The sequence below is a fragment of the Ambystoma mexicanum genome, chromosome 5q (genome assembly GCF_040938575.1).
Source record: "Ambystoma mexicanum isolate Mex_15411 chromosome 5q, UKY_AmexF1_1, whole genome shotgun sequence".
Taxonomy (NCBI): domain Eukaryota; kingdom Metazoa; phylum Chordata; class Amphibia; order Caudata; family Ambystomatidae; genus Ambystoma; species Ambystoma mexicanum.
Window position 1 is genome coordinate 814957886 of NC_090933.1, and position 25483 is coordinate 814983368.

Sequence of the window (25483 nt, forward strand, 5' to 3'; positions counted from 1 at the left end):
TAGCCACTGCGTTAAGTGGAACTTGTAATGAGGTGTAATATTGTGCCCCTACATGAAACATGGTAGTATTGGGTGTAAAGCATTGTACATTTAGATATAAGGAAAGCTGATTTATTTTCAGTAATTCCTACTTTCATTTGTATTATAATAAGAAATGTACAGTGTGTAGGTAAAGCAGTAGTACAAACATGTTAATATTTTTGTAAAGGAAAGGAAATGCAGTTTGTAAAAACTGGAATGGTACTATTAATTGGTAGCTGATGTGAGCAGGTGGAGAATGTAGACACTAAGGGATGCAATAGCAAAGGTTGGACAGTATTACATTTATATATAAGGAAACATGCTGTTGTTTAAAAAACATTATTTTTAGAAGTATTTCATTGAAAATAAAGAAATGCATATGTGCATTTAGAGCTGCACCATTTGTACATTTCTTTTACCTGTAAGGGAAATGCAGTTGCAAAAGATTTGTATACCACTGGTAAGTAGCAGTTTGCCTGAGGAAGTCCAATATGTGGCCAGTACATATAAGTAACTGCCACTTAATGTGAGCAGGTGGAGAATGTTGCATTACATGGCAATTGATAGCAGTAGTTTAAAAAGAGCATATGCTTATTGAGATGCTTATGACAAGGTTAGTTCCATCAACCCTGTATATATATATATTTTAAAGGTGGTGAAAAATATTATTTTTAAAAATAGATGCCTACCTGTACTATTTCTTGTTAGATGTAGATGTTGTTGAATCTACAATTAGAAATATGGGAGAGTTTCACAGTAGATTGTTATGCAGGAGACTCTAAACGACAGGAGACATACTCTGAGAGTTGGAATGTACATCTGAAGTGTTGAACTGAGGTGACAGGGTTACAAGTAGAATTTCTGGATGTGATTTGTGGATGCATGTGCGACTGTTTGAAAGTAGCCAATGAAGGATGGTTATACAGATACAAGTAAAAAAGGGTAGAAAGGCTGCGCTCTGCTATGATGTCTGCGGTGGTCCGCAATAGTCTGCAGACCCGCACGTGCCATCCAGGTCTTTTAAGGATGCCCTGCATGGAAAGACTACTGTGGAGACCACATACAGTCATGAACTCCTGCAGACATTGCGGGATTAGCAAGTTAGGTTTTGTGGTTGTAGAGGAGGAGTGGAAGTGTACAGGAGCACAGGGTAGCAAGTGTTTTCTTTCTTGTGTGAAATGGTGGAAGGATGGCTATGGCTATGAAGAAGCAAAGTGTGTGGATGTTGGGAGATTCATGGATACATTGGATGAAGGTTTAGAAGTGGAGGTGTTGTGGTATGGAGTGCGTGGATTAAACTGGAAGGCATTGTTACTGTTGTTAGAGAATATAATTCGGTTAAAACATCCAGACATCATTATCGTACACTGTGGAGGCAACAGTTTTGGGTATCCTTGCCACTAGAATATCCTTGAAGTTTGCTATGAAGGATACATTGTAAAGGCCAATGGAATCTTTCCCTGAAAGGTTCAAATGAAAAAACAGTTTTTGCAAAAGATATAAAATCAAATAAGTACAAGTACACATTTGTAGTATAAATCATAAATCCAAAGGAAACAAAAAAAGGTTATTTTAAGAGCCACCATTGCAGAATGAAAAAAAGGAAATTGAGTTTAAATCCTCCCCCCCTCTTTAATTCACACTGAAGTCTGTGGACAGTTTTACTGTCTGCGGACCATATGACTGTGGAAAACTGGGGTCAGTCATTTTTTGATGGTAGTGTAATATGAGTGGGAAGGGTGAAATCTACAAATAATGGCTAAACACTTCTTAAACATGTTATACTTTATGTTAACATTTTGTATGGCAGAGAAAAGAGCTTGGGACAGAAATATATTACAGTCAACTTTTTTTTTTTTAATATTGAAATTGTCTACAATTTTCATTAGCCTTAAATGTAAAGCTAATGAAAATGTAAGATATTCTTATAGACTCTTCTTACATTTAGTATAAATATAAAGTCAATGGAATCTATGAGAGTAGTTTTCTTCTCATTCTATTTTTAAACTTTGAACTGCGCTTCCATGAGGAACCTTCTCTGGGTATTTTTGGTATTTTTTTGGGCACAGGAATAGAGGGTGCAAAGCAGAAGGGGGGAGGACAGAGGGAGGGAAGGGGCACCAACCATCATAAGGGAGGGACAGCAGAACAAAGGAAGATGTTGAGTCTGCAAAAACTAAGGTTGGGGCAATCCTTTTCATGTGCCTAAACAGCCACCTCGAAGGTACTTTGGATTCCCTCCCCCCTGCAGATAATTGTGTCACAGTACATAAAAAGTACTGTCCACCATGCAAGGTATGGGTCAACAGCCTCATGGCCTGTGTGACGGCAGGATGAACGCTCAGTCCCACTGCAGTGTCCCAACTGGTGACAGGTGTGGTCGAGGAGGGTGTAGTGGCTGAAGCAATCCTACTCCCTGAGTAGGGAATCGCTTTTCTCAGGGCAGCCGGGTGGAAGGTGCAGGTGTGGCAGCACACAGAGGTAGTACCCAAGGAGTACTCCTCTTTTTGGCTGTGACGGAGTGCAATGTTGCACTCAGTGCAGCACATGAAGGTAGCCTGAACCTTTGGCACTCCTCCAATGGTGGTGAAAAACTTCCACACTCACGACTGCTTCTGCCCACCCAACATAGTAGCCACTTCTTCCACTACATCTTCTTCTTCCTCTCCTCCTGCATGTCATCTGCTACAGGGATCCTGTTGCCCTATCCAGGTCCTCCAGGTGATGGTGGGAGCAAAGGGAGGAGGGATGGTCGTTGCAGATGCCATTGGAAGGTTTTATTAGCTCCCAAGATAATAAGGGCCTCTCTGATGGTTGCCAGATTTAGAATTAAAAACAGAAATGGGTGGGTTCCTTTGGAGGAAATGTCCCCGGACTACCACCCTGTCTGCAGACTTCAGTGCACAAATAAGGCCTTAAAAAGTTGTGAAACTTTTAGAAATCACGTAAGAATGGTGCTGGGAGCTGTGGAAGGACAAAGGTTTAACTTGAAAGTCCATAGAGTGCGGAAAATAATTTAATTTAAAGATGTCAATGAAGTGCAAATACCCAAAGCAGACACAGGTGTGGTCATGTGACGATGTCCAGGGACATCTGCGATTCCGTGACAAGACTGCAGACTTCCGGTACAGGAAAAAAGTGCCTAAAAGTTGTAAAAAGTTCATAGAAGCACTGACAATGGTGCTAGGAGGTGTGGAAGGGCAAAATGTGAACTTTAAAACCCATAGAGTGGGTGAAAATTGAATTTACAGAGGTCCGCGAAGCACAGACCTCGATCATGGACACGTCATTCCACTGCATGGGCACGGTCACTTGATGATGTCTGGGAACGTCCACGGCCACATCATGATGTCTGCAAACCACCACATGACATAGCATATACATGGTGAGGCGTTTGCACCCAGACAATGACATTCACAGACAAATTAAAAGTGTGTAGTTCTCTCCGCACACTTGGCAGTACGTTTACAGACACCAAAATATCTGTACTGTGTCACTGGTATGCAAATATGCAGACATGGACAATATTATAGTCCACAGATATCAAAATGGCAATTCTTTTAAAAATATTATTTTTACCAACATTGTAACATTATATTTGTATATTTACAATATATTTTATAATTATTTAAAAAAAGGATGGGGAGTAGGACACATAAATAGAGGAATTTGGAGGTTGAACAGATTGGGAGAATTGGGGATAGAGATTTCATCAGAAAGTTTGTTATAATAATATTCTGTCAATGATTGGGATGATTGTTCAGGAAAAGGGTCACAGGTGCACATGGGGCAATGGAAATAGGTATTACAGATCACATGATTCTTTACGTAATTAGATAGTTCACCAACTTGATATTTTCATTCACACATCTGTGTGCATATTTTATTAATTTTGGTTTCAATAGTTTCAATGTGTCCCTTGTTAGTATTTAAAGTTGCTTCCTCATTATTACTGTCTTCATTTATTTCTTCTTGGACTTTGTGGAGAATAAAATATATCAATAAGATGTCATTTAATAAGTGATTGGCAACATGCATTATTTCAGTAAACTTTGAGATATATGTATGTATTTACCATTAATTGAGTGTTCATCGCTCATGTCGGAAAACATATGGAATAAAAGGGAAGGGGATATTTAATTACTACGTTCAGAGAGTTTGTTTTCTTGTGCTGGGTTTTTGTGCTCCATTTCTTAAAAAGTGTGAACTGCATACATAAGGTGTACAGTTATGTTTACTATTTGGTGTAATCCATAATATCGTGGTATGTGTAAAAAAAAGTTTACATTTGGAGACATACTAGTGTTTTGTAAATGTATGTCTGAGTTGTTTTACTTGTTTGTAATGTTGGTGTATGAATATTGTTTGTGTGGAAAGGAAACATGAAAATTGGGTTGTTATCTGTGTTTTTGGGTTTGGTTGCTGTCACCTGCATCCAGGTATGTCCGCAGACACAAGGTGTAGTACACAGCCTTTCAAACTGCTACATGGTAGGTAGAATATATTTATTTATTTATCATGTCACGGTTAATCCAAAAACCTTTCCCATTATAATACATTCAAACAACTTACATTCAGATTTTAGATTAAAAACTGACAAAAAAACTCAATCTCATAATAATGCATATTTAAAAAAAAATTACATCATCATCGAAACAGGCTAAACGCAATGAACCAAAGTTCCTACTAAAATTCATGTCATATCCAAAGTGCAACAGCATGATCTTAAACTGCAGTGCTGAGTGCAAAAAATGGCTAATTAAAGCTATTTTGTAAAGTGCTACCTGAGAGTGAAAAATGCTGGGTGCCTATTACCAAGTGTTTCATTTAATCTATACAAGATGGGTTTGTAATCGACTAAACAGACAGTAACATACAAGTGAGGTCAGTAGAAAAATTATTTTCCTTGAAAATTAAATAAACATATGTCATAGCAGCTACCGACAACATGTCCCCTGGATTTATTAACAAACAGTACCATATACCCTCTCAATTGAAGGTTCCAGATTTTGTCACATATCTGCCAAATGCTTCTAAATGCATTGCAATCAAAGCAATGCATGAGATCAGTAAGTGTTTCAACATCTCAATACCAGCATGTCAGAAACGACACAGTAGGCCTCATTACGAGTGTGCCGGACCGGTAACAATGGTGCAGTGGTGCAGGTAAGCGTACCGGCACCGTTGTTACCGGACCGGCACACTCTGAGTTCTGTAAGCAGCTGTCGTCCCGCCTGCCAGGTCAGACCTGGCGAGCAGGATGGCAGCCGCTCACAGACTTTGACCGAAAAACTGCCACTGTTGCACACGGTGTTGGTGCTTCCGTCCTCCTAGGAATGGGGAGTAAAATTTTCCAGCACCTGACTTGACGGACTGCTGGGGCTGTAATGGCTCAGTGATTCTGTGAAGTCAGGCGCTGGAAACAATGACAACTCCGGTGGCAGCCTGCTGATTTTACTGGCACAGCTACTGCCGGAGTTGTAATGAGGCCCAATCTCTCCTTTCTCACAATTCTTACTCTTGCTCCCATAACATCATTAGTGGGCTAATGATTGAGTTTAACTCTTAACAGAGCAGTTCTATATGATCTTGAAACATGTTTGTGCAGATAGTAGGACCTTAAAAGATTTTACATCACCATAAAAATGCTCATACATTTTAGAACGTGCTAGCACATTTCTATTAGCAATCCAATCATGTTCTAGGAGTTTTCTTTTTACCCTATACAGATAGCATAATAGCTCAACCTCAGTAGAGTCAATTTGTTGAGTATACAAAGACAGAGACCTACCCATTTACACAGATCTTTACACAAGCTATTGCTCCATAGATCTTTAAATATAACAAATAGAGTGTTGTCCGATGGTAGCAGTATCAACCTCACTATGTGTAATCGTCACCAATCAATGCGTGCCTGTATAGAGTTTAACCCCAATTCATGCCGTACTGCCGCCAACGTTGTACTCAATGGGAGGCCAAAACCCTCTTTCAAATTTTTGATTCTATCCTTACCCTATGCCAGCCCTCATCTAATGTGTCTGCACCATGGATCAACCTTGGTATAATCTTATGGTTCTACATAGTCACCACAGGAGTCAATAAGAAATGCCTGTCCCTCTTCTCAAATAATCCCAACTGAGCTGCAGCACTTGCCGTACTGGCTTTTTTATGTGCTTTATGTACCTGTTGTGACTCCTTGTTACAAAATCAGACACTCAGATATTTAAAATGTTTCATAACACCAAGTTTCTACTAACCAGTTATATGACCTTCTCCTTAGGTTGTTGTTCAAAGGATTCATTAGCAGGACTTTCAATTTGGGGAAGTTAACTTCCAAATCAGTGAACAGCCTCAAGTGAGCATTGGAGTCTGACTGGTGTATAATCGATTAACACCAAGTCGTCTGGATAGAGGAGGTTATGAATCCGATGTGTTCCCAATCTAGTAGGATTTGTACTTCTTAAATTAACACCAATCTCAGAGATATACATATTAAATAAAAATGGGGCCAGCATGCAACACTAATGTAGGCCCTGCTTACTGGTGACCCAGTTGGATAGGTTTCCTTGCTGGACCAACTTAATCTGTGGCCTTCAATCAAAGGCCTTACTTATATCCAAAAAGGCTAATTACAAGGGTCGATTTGCTTCCGTGGCCTGATAAGTCAATAGGCGCAACACAAGACAATTTAAAAAGATGTTAGTTCCTGTTTTAAACCATGATTGTTTATAGTCCAAACATTTAACTTGTCTCACCCAGATGTTAAGGGCTCACAAAATAAACATAAAGAAGATGCTGTAGGATGCACCCAGGAGTGATATCGGTCAATAATTAGCAGGATTCAACCGATCTCCTGATTTGAAAATAACTACCACTGTTGTGTCCTTCCATGAATTTGACAAAATGTGATATCTCATGATGTTATTGTACACGTCAAACAAAACCTTTGCCCAAAGAACTGGATCAGATTTGAGCGTCATGATCGAAAGGACCAGGTACATTTGATGCTTTTGCTTTTAAAATTTCACATTGAGGGGCCGATTCATGGAACAAATGTGCGCCGAAAACCTTGGCACAAGAGTGAAAAAGCAAGCGCATGCGCACACGTGTGATTTATGGAAGGGCCTGTGCGTGTTTACTGCGGGATGTGTGCCAAATCCTTGCGTGGCGCACAAGGGCGCACACGTCATTCCAACAACCCGAACGTTTTGCGCGACGCGCACAGCGATAGCGCACAGCGATAGCGCACAGCGTCGGCGCACACACCAAAAAGGGGCGGGACACAGGGTGTGACATGCGGAATGGGGAACAATGCGTGACAAAGAAGGCGTCACTGGGGAAGTACTGCAGGGAAATACACAGCGCGCCCACACGCACGCAAACAAAACGTATTCATGGAATCGAATATGGGAAACACGTGCATGCTAATAGACAGACGCGCACTGGCGTCAATACCTCCGCTACAGGAAGGCAGGCGGAAGCGTCCCCGCGCACAGTATAAAAGTGCGCGCAACAACAAACACATATATACAGCTACGATGAATGCCCCATTTGCCGCAGCGCTGATCATGGGGCACCGCAGGAGGAGGAGAATAGCCAGGCCCCACATTTTTTTGCCCAGGACCAGCCTTTTTGGGATGCCTGACGACCAGGTCTATGACAGGTATAGGTTTCCACCTCGTATCATCCTAGACCTTGTCAGGGAGTGGGAAGATGACCTTACATCCCCCACCCTGTGCTCCCAAGCATTGAGCCCCTTGGAGAAGGTGCTCAATGTGCTGCATTTTTTGGCCACTGGGTCATTTCAGCGGACAACTGCCATAGTGGGGGGGGGGTCTCACAGGCCACACAGTCACGCTGCCTACACCAGGTGTTGGCAATCATGACTGCGCCTCCCTCAGTCCGCAGGCACATATAAATGCCCAGAACACCCGCAGAAAGGCAGGCCGTGGTCTAGGACTTCTACAGGGTGGCACACTTGCCCAAAGTGCTCAGTGCCATAGATTGCACCCATGTGGCCCTACGTCCACCTAGGGCCACTGAGCACATCTATCGAAACCGCAAGCACTGGCATTCCATCAACGTGCAGGTTGTATGTGATGCAAAGGGAATCATCACCTCTGTCTATGCAAACTACCCTGGCTCAACCCATGACAGTTTCATATACAGAATGTCCACCCTGAGCCGGGCCCTGGAAGCTGGGAAGCATGGTGACACATGGCTCCTAGGTGAGTATAAATGCCTGTGCACATGCATGCATGTCACACACAGATAAATACACAAACCCAACTAATCACAACCATCCTCACCTCCCCAGGGGACAGTGCCTACCCTCTGAGCAACCACATGATGACGCCAATCCAGAACCCCACCACAACACCCCAGGTAAGATACAACGCTGCCCAAGTTGCAACCAGGGCCATAGTGGAGCGCACATTCAGAGTGCTCAAGTCACGCTTCCGCTCGGTTGACCGCTCTGGTGAACAGCTACTATATGCACCCCCAGTAGTGTGCAGGATCATTGTGGCAGCATGTGTCCTGCACAATGTTGCAACACGGCAGGGCATACCGGTGGACATGGTGGTGCCCCCACATCCCCAACCAAATGCACTGGCGATGCCCGTGGGAAGGGAAAGGGGAAGTGACGAGGCAGCCCGGACCCAGCATGTGGCCTTGTTTTTCACCTAAACTCCCACCCCTGCGGAGTGCACACAGGCCTGGCACATACCAGGTGACAACTGGTGATGATAAAAAGACAGTCAACTGTCACAACCTTACCAGCCTGAGGATGTTGCCATGGAAGTGCTACATTGTGTGCATCCCTAGCTACTTAAACATAGCCAATCCCGTGTGACCGAAAGGAACACATGTAAGCTTTGTATCACCGCCCCCCCACAAAACAGGCCATGACAATCCCTGCTATGTCACCCAAACCCTCCCAAACCACATAACCCTTGTCTGCCACACCATGGTATGCAACAGCAAAAGCCAAACACATGGCCAATAAGATACAGAGTGACATGTGAGAAATGGAAAGTGGGCCGAGACAATGATGCCTGACATGGAATCAGATGAAATGACTGACCAACAACCTCCCACACATACCAAGACATACACAAATGCCTTGCACCACTGGTAGCTTCAACACAGCACTGAATGCCTGTTCACATGCACATTCGGCAAGGCAACATCGCTACTCCCCAACCCGTGTGCTGTGTGCCTCTCCTGCTACACACTGCTCAGCACACAGCACAGTGAGCAGCCATTGTGTTGGGGATACACCTTCAGCACCACATGAAAAGAACTAAGGTAAAAAATAAACTATTGACGCATGTACAGGATCCCCAAATGGCAATTCATCATGCGCTGTAGGGATACAGCGTGCCCGAGAAGGCAATATGTGTGCACCTGTGAGCATGGAAGGGTGGTTGCATGTGTGGTTGAGCATTGTGCAACTGTGTGTGTCAGTAGAGACATGCACTCAATATATGCATGTGAAATAAAGTGACCCTCAGTGTCCTGTACACATCACATGTGAACACTGACCATGTGTACACCCCAGCATGTCAAAGCGCAACAATCCCCTGACACCTGGAAAGTAAATACAACACAGGAACAGCCATTGACCAGCACAACACATCATATAAATAGTACCACACAATGACATTGTCAGAGAGTGACCAAACCCTGTAGGCCAGGCTTATTGTCCAACAACAAAAGGCCCACCCTCATGTACACATCACCATGACCTTCTGAACAACTGTGTCTTTGGTATGTAGCCTTCTTCCATCTAGTCTACCTGGATACAGGATCCCCCTACCCCTTGGTGTTCATCTCCCACCGTGCGTGTAAATAGTGTGCAGCCCCCTCAGAGGCCTCTTTGACTGGTAAAAATACCAAATTGCAGAGAACTCAAAAGACCCAAACCCCAAACACATGGGAAGAGGCCCTAGGCACCAAAAAACCCAGGAAGAGTGTCCAGTAGATAACTTGAAGTGCAACATTAAGAACAGGTACATGTACAAGCACAATGATACAACTACCAAGGTAGCACAGTTGAACAATGGGCCAACAGTTTGGGTACCTTTTTCTGGAAACCACATCCAATGAGGATGCAACACCTGATGGGTAGTGTCACAGCTCCGGTCTCCTGGCGCAGGAGTGGCATGAACCAACCACCCCCTCCGTGGTCTGGGCGCCTGCAAGTTAAAACTTGCACAGGCTGCTGAGACCGCGGCGGGGAAAGTGGGTCAGGGATCCTTTGGTTGGACAGGCATTGCAATTCAGGATAACCGGAAAGAGAGGCAGGCGAGGGGAGTTGGATTGGCAAGGGAAAGTAGGTCAAATACAAAATACGACAATTCACAATAACATACTCAATCAGAGAAACCAACTTCTACATGCACATTGTACTAAATTAGTCAAATGCTAGACAAAGAGAGACTTATCTCTGGGGTGAGTGCTGGCCTCCTGCCTGTGCACTCCCAGGTCCGGTAACAGGATCAGTTCCATGCTGCAAAGAGAGCAAGAGTCACTAATCCGTGTGTGTTTACAACACACACACACACAACACCATCAATGCCCCAAATTCACTGACTTCTACACAAAAAAACACTCTTGTCTGGTGCTATGTACGTAAACGTTAGCTTGCCATCGTGATGGTTCATACACTGTCAATGCAGTAAGGGCGGCGCACGTGGCCAAGCGGTAAATGGAAGAGCAATGCCTCAAGATTCACACATGATAGAATGCTCCCTGGGTGAGCTGCTAGACACGTATAGCGAGGTGCAACTTCAGTACAAGTCGTGTCCTGCCAGCCGTGGATTACAATATGCAGTGCAAGTTGCAATTAGCACATGCAAATGATATGCAATGCACACAAGTCTGTGCCTCGCTGGGTGTCCCTGTGCACTGTATAAGTATCTGGCTAGGAATGCTACTGCGCTAATAACTCTGCTTCTATAGAGCAGGGGGCACCAGAGGATATGTGCGACAGCCCCTGCGTGTGCCCCTGACAACTTGGAAAGCAACTTGCCATTTGTCCCCAACGCATCTTAGCTGTACTGTGCGCTTCAACAACAATATCTTTCCAAGCTCACCATCAGTGGCGCTACTTAGCATGCATGTGCAAGTGGCCTGGTGGAAGGTTGGCTGCGGTGTGGCCCCCTTGTGCTGCTCACCTTGCTTGAGCTCCTGGGAACACGTCTGTTTCTGTTGGATATCTGAGCACAAGCCCTGTGCCACTGCTTGCGCATGCATGCGAATGTCTGCCCCACCGAATGTGGCCAGCTGTCTGTAGTACTATGCCCCATGTCTGCTGGCAAAGGTGGTCTGGAGGCTCATTCTCCTGCAGAAAGGGCACAAAACATATAATTAACACTGGAAAGTTCCCTGGTGTGTCTCTTCATGCTGGTTGTGACTGGGCCATGTCAGAGACCTAAATCAGTTTTCCTTCCACCATCAGTGTGATTTTGACAGGCAAAGGGTGCAGGCCACTATCTATAGCATGAAGTGCATCAAGCACATGTTCAGAAATGAAAAGAAACATACATTACAATGTATATCAATTAATGGACACATCAATCATGAACCCACCCAAATCTAATACAGGCATGCCGTGGATAAAACCCCCACAATCCCCACTAGGGGTGTTAACACAAGTAGTACAGCAGCAGACAGGCCACAGATATGACAGTCCAAAGCCCTTGTGTAAATGACTGTAACACCGAACCATCCTTACGAGGCCATGGATAAGGGAAGCAGGAGTGGCCTATGTGAGTCAGGACCCAACGCTGCAAACACATACATGAGACACGCTTGAAGGGCCCAGCTGGAACAGACAGTGGATGCGTTCAAAAGCCACAAAGCACCACACGTCACATGAATGCACAATAGAAAAGCAATTTTAAACTATATTACCCAATTAAACTATCTATAGAAAACCTACATTACCTAATTAAACTAACAATCAAAAACAATTTTAACTAACTAAACTAAAATGAAAAATCAAAAATGGCCACATATGACCCGGGGTTGGGGGGAGGCATCCAGGAGGGGGGAGGTACAGGGTGCACCTCAACACACACATGCGATGATGTTGAGAAAAAAAAATAAACCTCCATGGGCTCAACACCTGCACAGCCCGACCTGTGTGGGAGATATCTCGTCGGGTGGTCGGTCAAAAAACCGAAAACAAAATATTGAATCACAAAAATATCGAAACCAAAATCTCGAAAAAAAAAATCTCGAATTATTTATTTATTTATTTATATGTATTTGTGGGTTCAGGTAAGTATAAAAAAAGGGTAAAATAAAAAAAAAAGAAAAACGGGCGGTTGGAGGGGGCAACCCCCCCATTTCGAAATAAAAACGTATTAAAAAAAAAATTCGAGATTTTTGTTTTCGATATTTTGGATTCGAGATTTTTGTTTTCGATATTTTGTAATTTGGTTTTTTCACTATAAACCATCTCGTCATCCGCGTCACCCTCTGACTGAAAAGGTTGACATGGCACAGTACCATGACCATGCCTAGGCACAGCCTGACCCTCGTCGGCAGCAAGTCTGTGGGACGGGTGAGCCTGGTTCTGTGCGGTGATGACACGTAGGTCAGCATGTAGAACCTTGCGTGATACGCGTGCTTCCTCTTGCAAGGTAGCACGTGTAACACAGAGTTCTTCCTGCGTGGCCTGGCTTGCCAACTGGTATACCTCCCGGCAAGCACGTAGCTCAGCCGAGATGGTCCTCTCTAGCTGCTCCAACCTCTCCTCTGACCGCTACCTCTGGGACATCAAGAGCACACCCAGAGTAGATCTGAGGGATTCATACTCAACCCTCATGGCCTCCATGTGTGCCTCTGCGTGAGCAGCAATTGCTTGACGCAAAGACACCATTTCAGCCCAGTGTGCCCTGTCTGAGGCCGCCATGCCCAGCCTGAGCGAGCGGGCCGTGGACTGTGCCACCCGCTGCTAGAGTTCCACCTGCCTAGCAGGGGGTAGCAAGGATTGGGCCACACGTTCCATGCTCTCAGCGATGTTATCAATTGCTGCCCCTGGTGTTCTGAATTGGCAACCATGGCTTGCTCCCACTCAGTATACTCCAGTGACGCACGTCCACCGCGTTGCTGGGCTTGACACCTGTGGGGCCCAAGGCGCTGACGTCCTTGTTGGGCTGGCACCGGCCGCGGCTGCAGGACTACATTCCTCCATCGACCTGATGCCCCAGGCACATCAGCAACTTGAGTGGAGGGTGACCATGCGTCCCGATCCACCACAGGCGGAGGTCCCACCACTGTCTCGTCCCTCAATGCAGGTGCGGCAGACAGAGGGGCGTCCACATCAGAATCACTCACCCCTGACGAATGGACCCAATGCACATCCAACTCAACATTGTCGTCAGAGTGATAATCTGAGCTAGACTCATTGCCAGCCCTAGACAAGATGGTCTGGAACACAAGTGGGTTCTCGTGGCCTACCACCCCACGACCCCCACTTGTGCTGGATTGCTGGTGTGATAGCAACCCTGTGTCTGGCATGACAACACCATCCTCTGGCTCCATCATCATCGTTCATCGTCCATGTGTCAACATCTGGAAATGGAAGAAAAGATTAACATTACTACACATGTCAGAAGCACATTAAACACACACACATAGACATCACATACACAGCCAACACATGAAGCAGACATGTCCCACACAAAGGAGAAGCTGGCATGCATCCAATGACCATGATATGCATACACATCCCAAAAGCAGAAATGGATGTGTGTAAATAGCAAAGCCTACAGTATAACAAAATGTAGTATATGAACTCCATCGACACCACCTCTGTCCGGCACATGTCACAGGCAGAAAAGACAGATGGCAACTAAGAGATGCAACACACCATAACCATGCCTTGACTGCAAATTGACCACTGCTGCAAGTGAATACAAACACACCATGACACAGGTAACATGCATGTAGCCATGCATCACTGGAGCATCATCATCAATATAGCCACATCCATCTGCAGCTTGCATTGTACCGGGTGGAATGGGCCATGTAGAAGTAGTGAATGTCACAAGCAAAGCAAGGGCCTGAAACCAGGCATGAGGGACCATAGCGCCATGTACCATCCGAGCTGCAGGACATGAGGCCTCCACAACACCCCTCAGGGCCTGATTGTGTGCACATTGGTCAATGAATGTGCCTATTACATCATTTCTTCTGGGAATGTTCACAGCCAGGAGGCACCATAGTAGCTAAGTGGGCCTGGCCATACACATACTGCACAGCAGTGAATCTTTGGGATACTGCCACTACCACATAACGTGTGCAATGCAGAAATGTCTATAGCATAAACGTCTATCAACTACATATTAGTCAGTCAACAAGAAAGCTGCAGAAGACACATGTGTCAATGGACACTTTCACGAACACATAAGTGAGTACTTGCAATGTTGCACCACACAACGTTGAAGCTGCCTGCATATGTACATGTCAAAGTGTTCAGATACACCCATTTCTCCTTACACCTGTATTGTGAACATGACCAGCATCCAATACAATACACCAGCCATTACGCTGCTTGCTTTGATGTATGTGGAACTGCACACATACACACGTGAAGGATGCTGCACAGTCATCACAACCCGATTGGCAGGCTACACCCAATCACTGCCCTACGCAAGTTGGTATAGGCCGCATATTGACCAATACACCCATCTAAACAACCACTAGGGAGTCCAAATACTGTGTACATGTGTCATAGGATGCACCTGTGCCCGTCGCATACATGATAGAGAAGGGATGAAAAAGAGTCCATACATGCCAGGTGACTTTGACAATGCATCAGTGAGTACTAATGTGGAAGGGTGAAACCCGGCTAAGATGTGGGTTGATGCAGCGCAGGATATGTGTACGTGAGCCACTATCTACATGAACAAGTACATCATGAAGTACACCAATAGACGTGAAGGCAGTGCAAGGGCAAGTTCAGGCATCACATGCAATGTGCAATGTGTTGCATGGCTACAAGCAAACCCCCCATACCCCATAACTGAAAATGCAGGGAGGTATTGCATGGCAGCAAAAGGGTGACCTGAGACCTGTGTATTGCCAGACAGTGTTGAGTAGCGTCAATTGCATCATCTGACTCAACTTACGACACAGCAAATGATGATAGGGCAGTAAGCAGGGCACATGATGAACCCTCAGTAGTACACCCATGTGTGCAGAAGCCACTACACCAGTTGAACAGAGTCAGTGGGCCAGAAACAGGGTGATGCCTGTGCCCCACACAGACTGTGACACCCTAAACCTATGTGTGATGCCGGCCTGAGACAGACTGGGCATGGAATTGATGATCAAATGCCAGGAAATGTAGGTCAGGCTGAACACTTACTACTGTGATCATCCTGTCAAGGACACATGCATGGAATGCACATGGAGCATGAATGGGCACTCATGTCCCTGCGGAGCATCTGCCATCTGCACAGTCCAAGTGAGACACCCTGCATCAAGGACATTGGATGTAACCCACTGCATGTGTCTGGCAGGTTGACTGGTGGAAGTTTGCATGTACACAGGAGTCTTGAACAGGCCATTGTAGTTGTTGAAATTGGGGTGCAGGGGTTCTGGAGGGGCAAGGGAGCATGCCTACGTGGAGTACCCACATGCAGGCCGAAGACACATGCATGTCAGTCATGCAATCACATAGTCCCAGTGCTGAGAGGAAAGTGACCACAGGCTACATGCAGAATGGCCAGTGAGCTGGAACATGGACCGGAGGGGCAGGCGGGTGAGTAGCATGTGAGTAGGGTGCAAGTGTGGCCATGACGACAGTCCCATCTGCTCTACATGTCCAGCATCCTGCATCGACAAAGACGCTACAACACTCACTGGACGGGGCATCAAAGTCCAGCATCTCTCCCACTCCTTCAACCATTCCTGCTGGTATGAACTCCGCAGCGACAGACTCGTGCGGAGTGAGGTCTTCCTCCTCAGGTGGTGGTCCACTGCCCGTCACCACAGTCATGTTGTAATTAGAGGCAGGCTTTGCCTTAGTACTGCATTTGCGGTCATCCCAACGCTTTTTGCACTCTTGAGCTGTGCGCACCTCATGGCCGAATGCACTCACATGATCCGCAACTGATGGGCAGTCGTAGTTTGACAATTGGGCCCTACTAGCATATCACGGTTGTGGTCCCGCACGTAGTCCACAAGGAAGTCCAGTTCCTGCTTGCAGAAAGGTTTCTTTCTCGACGTGCCGGAGGCCGGAGCTGTGTCTGGGGTCCCGGCCTCTACTGCAGGTGTAACCTTCCTCCTCTTGAACAGTGGTGCAGACCCTGGCTGGCAAATGCCACCCTGATCAGTATGGGCAGTGGCAGTGGTGGATTGAACCGAGGGAGTGGCAGGTGGAACAAGGACAGAAGCCCTGACTTGCGTCAGTGGCTGCTGGGTGCCCTGGAATGGACCCTGCGCAGCAACATCCACTGTGCCAGGGTCATTGACCGGGACTGTCCTGGATGGTAGACTCACAACCGGGCTCGTTTCGGCTGCATCTACCCATGCACTTGCCAACACCCGGCTGGTCGGGGCAGCAGATGACATTACTCCCCCTGGGACACGTACCTTGGTCAGGGCAGCCCTGCGTGCACCTACAGTGTGCCTCCTGACCTCCTGGAAATCTTCCATGGACTCTTCGAGTGCCAACGCAGCCTGCGCTGGCAGACCCTGAGCCTGGGTGTTGGTGTCCACAGCTGCACCTGCAGCTACCACTACCCTTGGGCCCATGCCAGTCGATGAAACGGACTGCCGGGTCACATGGGCGCCAGTGCAGGTTGCAAGAACTGAATCTTCCGGAGGCGCAGGGGGTGCTGGCATGACGGCACCAACACGTGGCAGAACATCGTGCCGAGCTGGCGCGCCCCTGCTTCTTCCCCCTCTGCAGCCACCCTAGACACCCTGGAGTCCCCCTACTCCCTGGTCACCCTGCCCACGTCCCTGACCATGCCCACCATGGGGAGTACACCCAGCTGAGGCACCCCTCACCTTTTGTGGCCTCCCAGCCATGGCACAGATGGAGTAGTCAAAAATGCTGACAGTGGTGCACACCTGGTAACAATTGATATAGAAATTCAAATCATCATTATATGTACAGAAGAGCTGGTTTAAGAATTTAAAGGTGCGGGGGAGGAAAAAAGGCCTTGGCACAAAGCCTAAATCAGAAAAGAGAAAATAGAAGAGGACCCAAAAAGTGGGGCCCTCCCGTCCCCTGCACACTGTTTACTGATGCCACATAGGGCCTTCAAATATATGGATATAGATATATAACAGCAGTTTGTTAGTTGAGCATATAACAATTTATTTGGCAAAGAGGAAAACAAAATTTGCCAAAAGGCACATTCTGTTGTACAAAGTAATTCGTGACGTTTAACATATTAAAACAAATTGCGAAGAAGCAATAAATGATGGAGAGGTGATGCTGTCCAATTGTGGAGTGGCCGACGCGTTTCGAGGGTAACCTCTTCTTCATAAGGGCCCAATTGAACTGTTGACAACATTTCAAGGAGACAAAAAGTAAAATCTTTTATTTTATTTCCATAACAGTCAAGGACTGACTGACAAGCTGTACATAACTCGGGATGCTAGCGAGATGGTGAAGAGCAGAATACTGGAGATCTAGTATGGTGAAAAGAGTGAACTAACAGATCAAAGAGAAACACTCTATACTAATAGCTAAACACATAACAAAGGAGATGTATTGTGTGAGATCCACCTACATGGTGGGATCTAGAAAATGGCGTGATGAAGAGTCAGACAGATCGAGATAAGCCAAAAGCGGTAGTGGGTTCTAAATAGCAAGGACCACCCTTGAATAGTGAAAAAGCTGAGTCAATATGGGGAGCGTGTTTAAGAAAAAACCATACCCCTCCTGTGGACGGAGAAAGAATAACTCCGAAAGAGCGCTACTGAATAAAATAAATAATACTTAAAATAAACCGGAATTGGTTTTAAAGAATGCACTCACTCGAGTTGCGGGACGAGTAGCCAAGGCAACAGGGGCATCCGTGTGGTCAACAAGTATTCGAAACAATTATACGATGCAGGGCATCTGCAAAGAGACACGTACTGCTGGCACCTAAGTGGGGACATATACATTTCTGTTATACTGGAGAGAAATAAACCTGGGGTCTCCCAACCGGGCAAAGGGACCCAAGTAGCGGTAGCTTACCTGTACAGTGCGGGGAACACTGTTAGTGGAAACTGAAACCGGCAGGCAGTGGCTCCGCGCGGTCGTAACCTAGGGAACGAGCTGTGCTGGGGACACGCCGTCAGACGTAGAAAGGAAACTAAATAATAAACATAGAAAAGGGCATAGAAGCCGGTGAGTGAGGAATATGGAGGCCATCATGCAATGGCGCATAGTGCAAGCGTACTCATAAAGACAACATTAATCCGCCACTCAGACCAATAGTTGCGGGAACTGATAGCATATTTGACCCATTGGCCATCTATGTGGATCGTTTACTTCAACCTCTAATCCAGGAAATACCAACCTACCTGAAGGACACTACAGACTTCCTCAACTGTCTACAAGAAATCATAGCCCTGGACACTAGCTGCATTCTCTTTAGTATGGATGTATGCAGCCTTTACACCTCTATTCCCCACATCGAAGGGGTTGATGCTGTACTCTGGCTCCTGTTGAATCATGAACATATAAGAGGGAACAAAGAATTTATTGTGGAATTACTGGAAATAATTCTTCACAACAGTTACTTTAGATTTCAGGGCCAATACTATGTACAATCATCAGGTACTTCAATGTTTCCACTAACAGTGTTCCCCGCACTGTACAGGTAAGCTACCGCTACTTGGGTCCCTTTGCCCGGTTGGGAGACCCCAGGTTTATTTCTCTCCAGTATAACAGAAATGTATATGTCCCCACTTAGGTGCCAGCAGTACGTGTCTCTTTGCAGATGCCCTGCATCGTATAATTGTTTCGAATACTTGTTGACCACACGGATGCCCCTGTTGCCTTGGCTACTCGTCCCGCAACTCGAGTGAGTGCATTCTTTAAAACCAATTCCGGTTTATTTTAAGTATTATTTATTTTATTCAGTAGCGCTCTTTCGGAGTTATTCTTTCTCCGTCCACAGGAGGGGTATGGTTTTTTCTTAAACACGCTCCCCATATTGACTCAGCTTTTTCACTATTCAAGGGTGGTCCTTGCTATTTAGAACCCACTACCGCTTTTGGCTTATCTCGATCTGTCTGACTCTTCATCACGCCATTTTCTAGATCCCACCATGTAGGTGGATCTCACACAATACATCTCCTTTGTTATGTGTTTAGCTATTAGTATAGAGTGTTTCTCTTTGATCTGTTAGTTCACTCTTTTCACCATACTAGATCTCCAGTATTCTGCTCTTCACCATCTCGCTAGCATCCCGAGTTATGTACAGCTTGTCAGTCAGTCCTTGACTGTTATGGAAATAAAATAAAAGATTTTACTTTTTGTCTCCTTGAAATGTTGTCAACAGTTCAATTGGGCCCTTATGAAGAAGAGGTTACCCTCGAAACGCGTCGGCCACTCCACAATTGGACAGCATCACCTCTCCATCATTTATTGCTTCTTCGCAATTTGTTTTAATATGTTAAACGTCACGAATTACTTTGTACAACAGAATGTGCCTTTTGGCAAATTTTGTTTTCCTCTTTGCCAAATAAATTGTTATATGCTCAACTAACAAACTGCTGTTATATATCTATATCCATATATTTGAAGGCCCTATGTGGCATCAGTAAACAGTGTGCAGGGGACAGATGGAGTAGTGCCGGCACAGATGTAGTAGTGCCAATGGGAGGTGTACACGCCAATTGCCCTGGGCAATTGGGGTGAAGGGGGTGGGATACAAGATGTTAAGAGCACCCTGCACCTGCAAGGCTGTATGTGACCCCAGTGATTAAGTGACGGGTCACGCAACACTCAAGCACCCCAAAACTGCTGTTAAACTGTGCACGCAACCCCCGGTTGCCCACGTGTGTGGAATTAACCTCCCGCAGTACGCGGTGGCACCCAGGAACACGAAAAATGCATACGCTTGGAGCACACAGGCTAATATGACCTCGAAAATGGTACGCGATACACAGGGGGGCCCGCAATTGGAAAAATAGTGTGCTCGAATCACCGTCTGACTAGCGTGATAATGAAAAACACGCGTAGCCAATACCCCCGCCAAAAGAAGAAATACGTCCTTGATCCGCTGTGAAGTAGTAATGGCGCGCAAAACAACACGAATTAGCAACACAGACGTCGGTCTCCACGAAAGGCATGTACAGCGAACTGCTGGCCACGCTCAACTTTAACCCATGCTGAGGGAAACACCCGCGCGCGTCACTTACGCGCTTAGGCCCTTTCCTCGGATTAAACTCATTAACACGGGGACGTGCAGTTTTTTCACGTGCTGATTTACTCTGCACCTGTCACAAGGGAACTGCCCGCGTGAGTAACGTCACAGATGCGCTTACGGGCTAAGGGCCTTTCCTCGAATTACACACTGACGTGCAGTTTCTTCACATGCCAAATCACTCCATATCAAGCTGGCCTCACAACAACACACAGAAGACCACGCTCCTGCCCAGAAGGCCATTTTCCTGCCCCCCAGAGCCGCGAGCAGCCTCTCACCAGCCATCTGCTGCTGCCTGTCTGCCTGCTGCCACCGTGCCCTGCCATTTGGTGCCTGCACATCTGCCATCTGCAGGGGTCCAGTTGCAGTGACCACCCCTGCCGGAACAGAAGACTCCCGACTGGTGTTCCATCACTCCACAGTCCATCCCCAGGACCCTGTTGCCCACCCACACCTGCCTCGGGGGTTGCCATGTCCGACACAACACCTTCCGGCACCAGTGGCAACCCCCAGACAGAGGCAGAGGGCTGCCAGCTTCACTTCCGATGAATTTGGCATCCTGGTGGAGCAACTCCTGGGGCAGTATGATGCCCTCTTCACACCATTGAGCGCCGACACAGAAGGACGGTGGAGGATCTGGACGGACATAGTGGTTGCCATCAACACGGAGGGGGTGGCACCCCGCGACATGAAACACGTCCAGAAGTGCTGGGAGGACTACAAATCCAGGACCCTCAAGAAGGCCCAACGCCTCTTAGACACAGAGGATGCAGTGGGGTGCCGGTGCCAGCTTACCAACCAGCAGATGAGGGTCCTGGAGCACATTCGCCCAGTGCTTCACCACCAGATCCTCAGGATGCAGGCCCGTCTGGAATCGAGCGTAAGTGGCCATGCATTTTTGTGTGAAACAGGGCATGTTGCAGTGTGCTGGTAGTCATCTACTTGCCTGTATGTGTGACATAGGCCATGTATGGATGTGTGTGTGCAGGGACATCATGGTGCTGCATGTGAGACCAGTCATGCATGAACCACATGGATGGTGCATGTGTTACACTGCAACATGTGGAGCAACATGCGGAATGCACACATGAATGCATGCCTGTCTCTGTTGTTGGACATGGATGGGGTGTGAGAAATGGGTGCTGCTGTCAAGGACATGTATGGTGTACATGTATATGTGTCTGAGTAGCATGTGTGTGACTTCTAAATGCCATGGATGCTTGACACATGTCCGTGACAATGTTCTGATTCACTGATGAAGCCTAGTCATCCTTGTCTCCACTGTCTAGGGTGTACGAGGCCAGATGGATGAAACTACGGTGATGTGTGGGCATGTGATCAGTATGACCCATGATGCATGTGAGTTTCAAACCACCATTGTATGTTTCAAGAGTTCCTTGGACATGTATGCAAATGTTCTTTGCATGCGCCATGCCTGTTTCTGCATGTGTGTTGCCTGCACTGACCCATGTGTTGTGGAGGGATATGATGGAAGTGACGTTTGACAGTGCCACTCATGTGCTATTGCTTCCTGTCTAGGGTACTATTGTACAGTACCCTGATGCTTGTGTTCTATGTCTCCCTCTACACAGCGGCGAGTGAAGAAGAGGGCGGAGACGGCGCTGTGGAGCAAAGCGACGGGGATGCCTCCTCCGGCCGGCGACGCAAGGCCCAGTCACCCTCCCATGAATTACCATCATCCGGGAGCGAGGGGACTGGTGCCGCGTCTGCCACTACGGCTGCAGCGGAAGGGGTGGGTGAGCCCCCACAGGGGCTTGCAATGGTGGAAGACGGTGTGGAGCCATCCAGGTTGGTGGTTTGCACAGAGGAGGAGGTGGCTACTACTGTGCCGCACATGGGGCCTGGTGGGGGTGGTGCCACTGGTGCAAGTGGTGCAGTCCAGGGACAGCAAAAGGAGGCAGCACAGGTCGCCGTGGAGGGGCCTGTACATGTCACTGTCCCTGACACTGTGACTGCACCACCATGCACCAGCAGGGATGCCCCATCCCAGGCCCGTCCGCAGGTAGGGGGGACGGGTCCACGTCATCTGACACTCCTCTACCTGCGGACGAGGGGACCTGTGACCATATGGAGACCGTTCTGATTGGTGTCGCGTTGTGCACGTGTGACATTCGTGATGACGTGCATGCTTCCTGGGGGGAGCACGTACGTCATCACGAAGAGATGCGTGCCAACATGGCCCAGTTGGGAGGGGCCATGGTCGGGGGTTTCCTACATGTGTCGGGCACTCTGGCGGCCCTCTCCTCCTCTGTGCAGACTATGCGCCAGTCGTTCTCCATGGCGTCTTCTGGCCCAGATGCCACCAGGGCCCCCTGTGGACCTACCCCGACCAACACAGCCAGCTCGGTGAAGATCCCATCCCTGCCACAGTCGGGAGTCGGAGGTCTAGCAGGGGTGGACACCCCAGCAACTGGACCCCAGCAGATGGAGGATGTGCCAGCATCATCGGGCAGGGCACGTGCACGATGGCGCCGGTGGATTCCATCAGCCCGGATGCTGTTGTGCTGGCAGAGGCAGTTGCGGCGGAGGCAGCGGCAGGCTCAACGTGGGAGGCATCATGGCTCGGGGCCATCAACATCAGAGGGGCAGGCATCGGCCGGAGAGCAGGAGGACCCTGGAATGGGAGTGTCTTCCGTGTGGCAGCAGTTGGGCCAGCGGATAGATGCGGAGCGGCGGCGGGCGGAGGAGGCACAGCTCACTAAGGTCAGGGCGGAAAACTCCATGCGCAGGGCGCTGAGGCGGGCTTAGTGCCTCGCGGGAATTTGCAGGGAGTTGGAGGTGGACATGGCTTTATCCCTGCGAGACCTCGGGACCAGGGAACAGGCACGCCTCCAGGACGTTGAACAGGAGTTCGATGATGCCCTGGCACAGGAAATGAACTAGTGAACCATAGGACTTGCCCGCCACCATTGTATATAGTTAATTAGTGTTAGGTTTCATTTATGTTTTTCTTTCATTTGGGGCGCTTGGACTATGCCCCACCTTTTGTGCATAGTTCTTTATTAGGTAGGGTTTTTTGTAGGTTTCCTTTTAATAGTTGGGCTTATGGACCCTGGATTTGTTCTTTGTATTTAGTTGAAGACTGCATTTCTCATCATTTTTTTTTGGTTCACCATGGAGCAATGAATTATTCTTATTTTTTTTCTTTGGATTTGGTGTGCTGGACAGACACTTTGGACCCATTTTCATTTGGATTTATTTGGATTCTGCTTTTATATTTTTTATTTCATTTTTTTTGGAACATGCTGCATTTTCTTTATTATTTCAATTATTGTGTGATTTGATTTAATTCCCTTTCTTTTGTGTTCAATACATTTTTGTTTCATACTTCAATGTGTGGTACTTCAATGTGTGGTATTCTCTCATTGGTTTCATGCATGTCGCGATGTGGGTTTTCTCATTCACCTGCACCCATTGAGTGTGTGTGACGGACATGTGTTAATGTGCATACTTGCCATTTGGGTTGTATCATGTAATGGGCATTTCTATGTGGGTGGATGGAATACTTGGTTGGGTGTTTGGACAGGGGTGGTGTGGGGTGTGATTTGGGGGGCCATAAGGCCCATGATTGTGGATTGTGATGACGTGTTGGGTGGGAAATGAGTCGGGGCCTGCTGGCAGGTGCCCGTCAATGCTGGGTGGGTGGGGGTGCAGGGGGACATGAGTCAGGGCCTGCTGGCAGGTGCCGTCAATGCTGGTTGGGTCAGGGTGCAGGGGGACATGAGTCGGGGCCTGCTGGCAGGTGCCTGTCAATGCTGGGTGGGTGGGGGTGCAGGGGGACATGAGTCGGGGCCTGCTGGCATGTGCCCGTCAATGCTGGGTGGGTGGGGGTGAAGGGGCACATGAGTCAGGGCTCACTAGTGCATGGTGCCATGTGGGTTGGCTGCGGGGCATTCCCAGGGTGTATGAGCTGCCTGCGGGGCATGGCCAAGCGGTGCAGGGTATTCCCCTGTGGTGTGGGCTGCCTGTGGGCTATGGCCTGGGTGGATGGGCTGCCTGTGGGACATGGCCAGGGGTGCAGGGTAGTCCCCTGGGTTGTGGGCTGCCTGCAGTGCCTAGGGAGGGGGGAGAGGGCACACCTGGGAGGACCCACACTGCCAATTTGCTTGTGGTACTCCCCGCGCACTACAGGAATACACGTACCCTGCTCGCCAAGCGAAATCGCGTGTAAAACTTCCTGCACACCCCTCAGAATACACGTACCGCTCTTGCGCTAGCGAAATCGTAGACTACCGCACGTGCACACTGTGCACCAGCTGCGTGCGCCACTTGTGCGCTGACCAATTTCTATGAATTACCCCCTGAATGTCATGTAGATTGATTTCAAGAATGTGCCGAGAAGCAGAATCATTATGCATTAAAGTAATAACCTGTTCACAATCTGGTTTCTTAAAACTGTGATAAAAGGTTTGTAAATACCCCTCCCAAACTGATCACACTAGTGGTTGGGCTTGCTTTGCACTCTGTTGGTCGACAGATTATAATAACGACCAGAAACGTGACCCATCACTAATTTGGAGACTATAAAGCATTAATTCAGCATCATTCTGATACATAATGTTTCAATAACTTTTCAGCCAATTAGTGTATGCTTGCTTCCTAAGTAGTCGTACATTGTGTCTAAATTCTCTTTTTTCATGCAGAACCCTGACAACAAATGTTTGAGAATGATAATGTGTAGTAGAGCCCATTGTACGTTTCCTTTTTGGTACCAAGTCCCTTAAAACATTTTGGAACAAGAACACAAAATCAGAAAGCATCATCTTAACAAACCTTCCTTCATCATATTGCTAATTTGTTTTAGAGTTCAATCTCATAGATATAGATGGCCTCCATTATATGACATGGTCTCTTGCCCTAATTTCCAGGCATAGATTTGTAATCATTCTAGTATCGCATATGGTGTTCAAAGCAAATACCAAAACAACCTGGCAATGATGACTGCCTTCTTGAGACGTAACCATAACATTTTTACACCTAGATAAAAGGTCATGAGAGACAAATATATAGTATAAAGTTGCCTTTGCAGCAGAGGTGAGCCATGT

At 47.2% G+C, this 25483-nt stretch overlaps 1 long non-coding RNA gene across 1 annotated transcript; it reads right to left on the reverse strand.

Annotated features, from left to right (window-relative positions):
* Positions 1-17100: 17100 nt before the first annotated feature.
* LOC138497687 (uncharacterized) lies at positions 17101-18439 on the reverse strand. Its single transcript, XR_011278639.1, has 3 exons — positions 18239-18439; positions 18035-18145; positions 17101-17554 (listed from the first exon to the last, which is right to left on the reverse strand). It is a non-coding gene; the product is annotated as an uncharacterized lncRNA (long non-coding RNA).
* Between the last annotated feature and the right edge of the window lie 7044 nt (positions 18440-25483).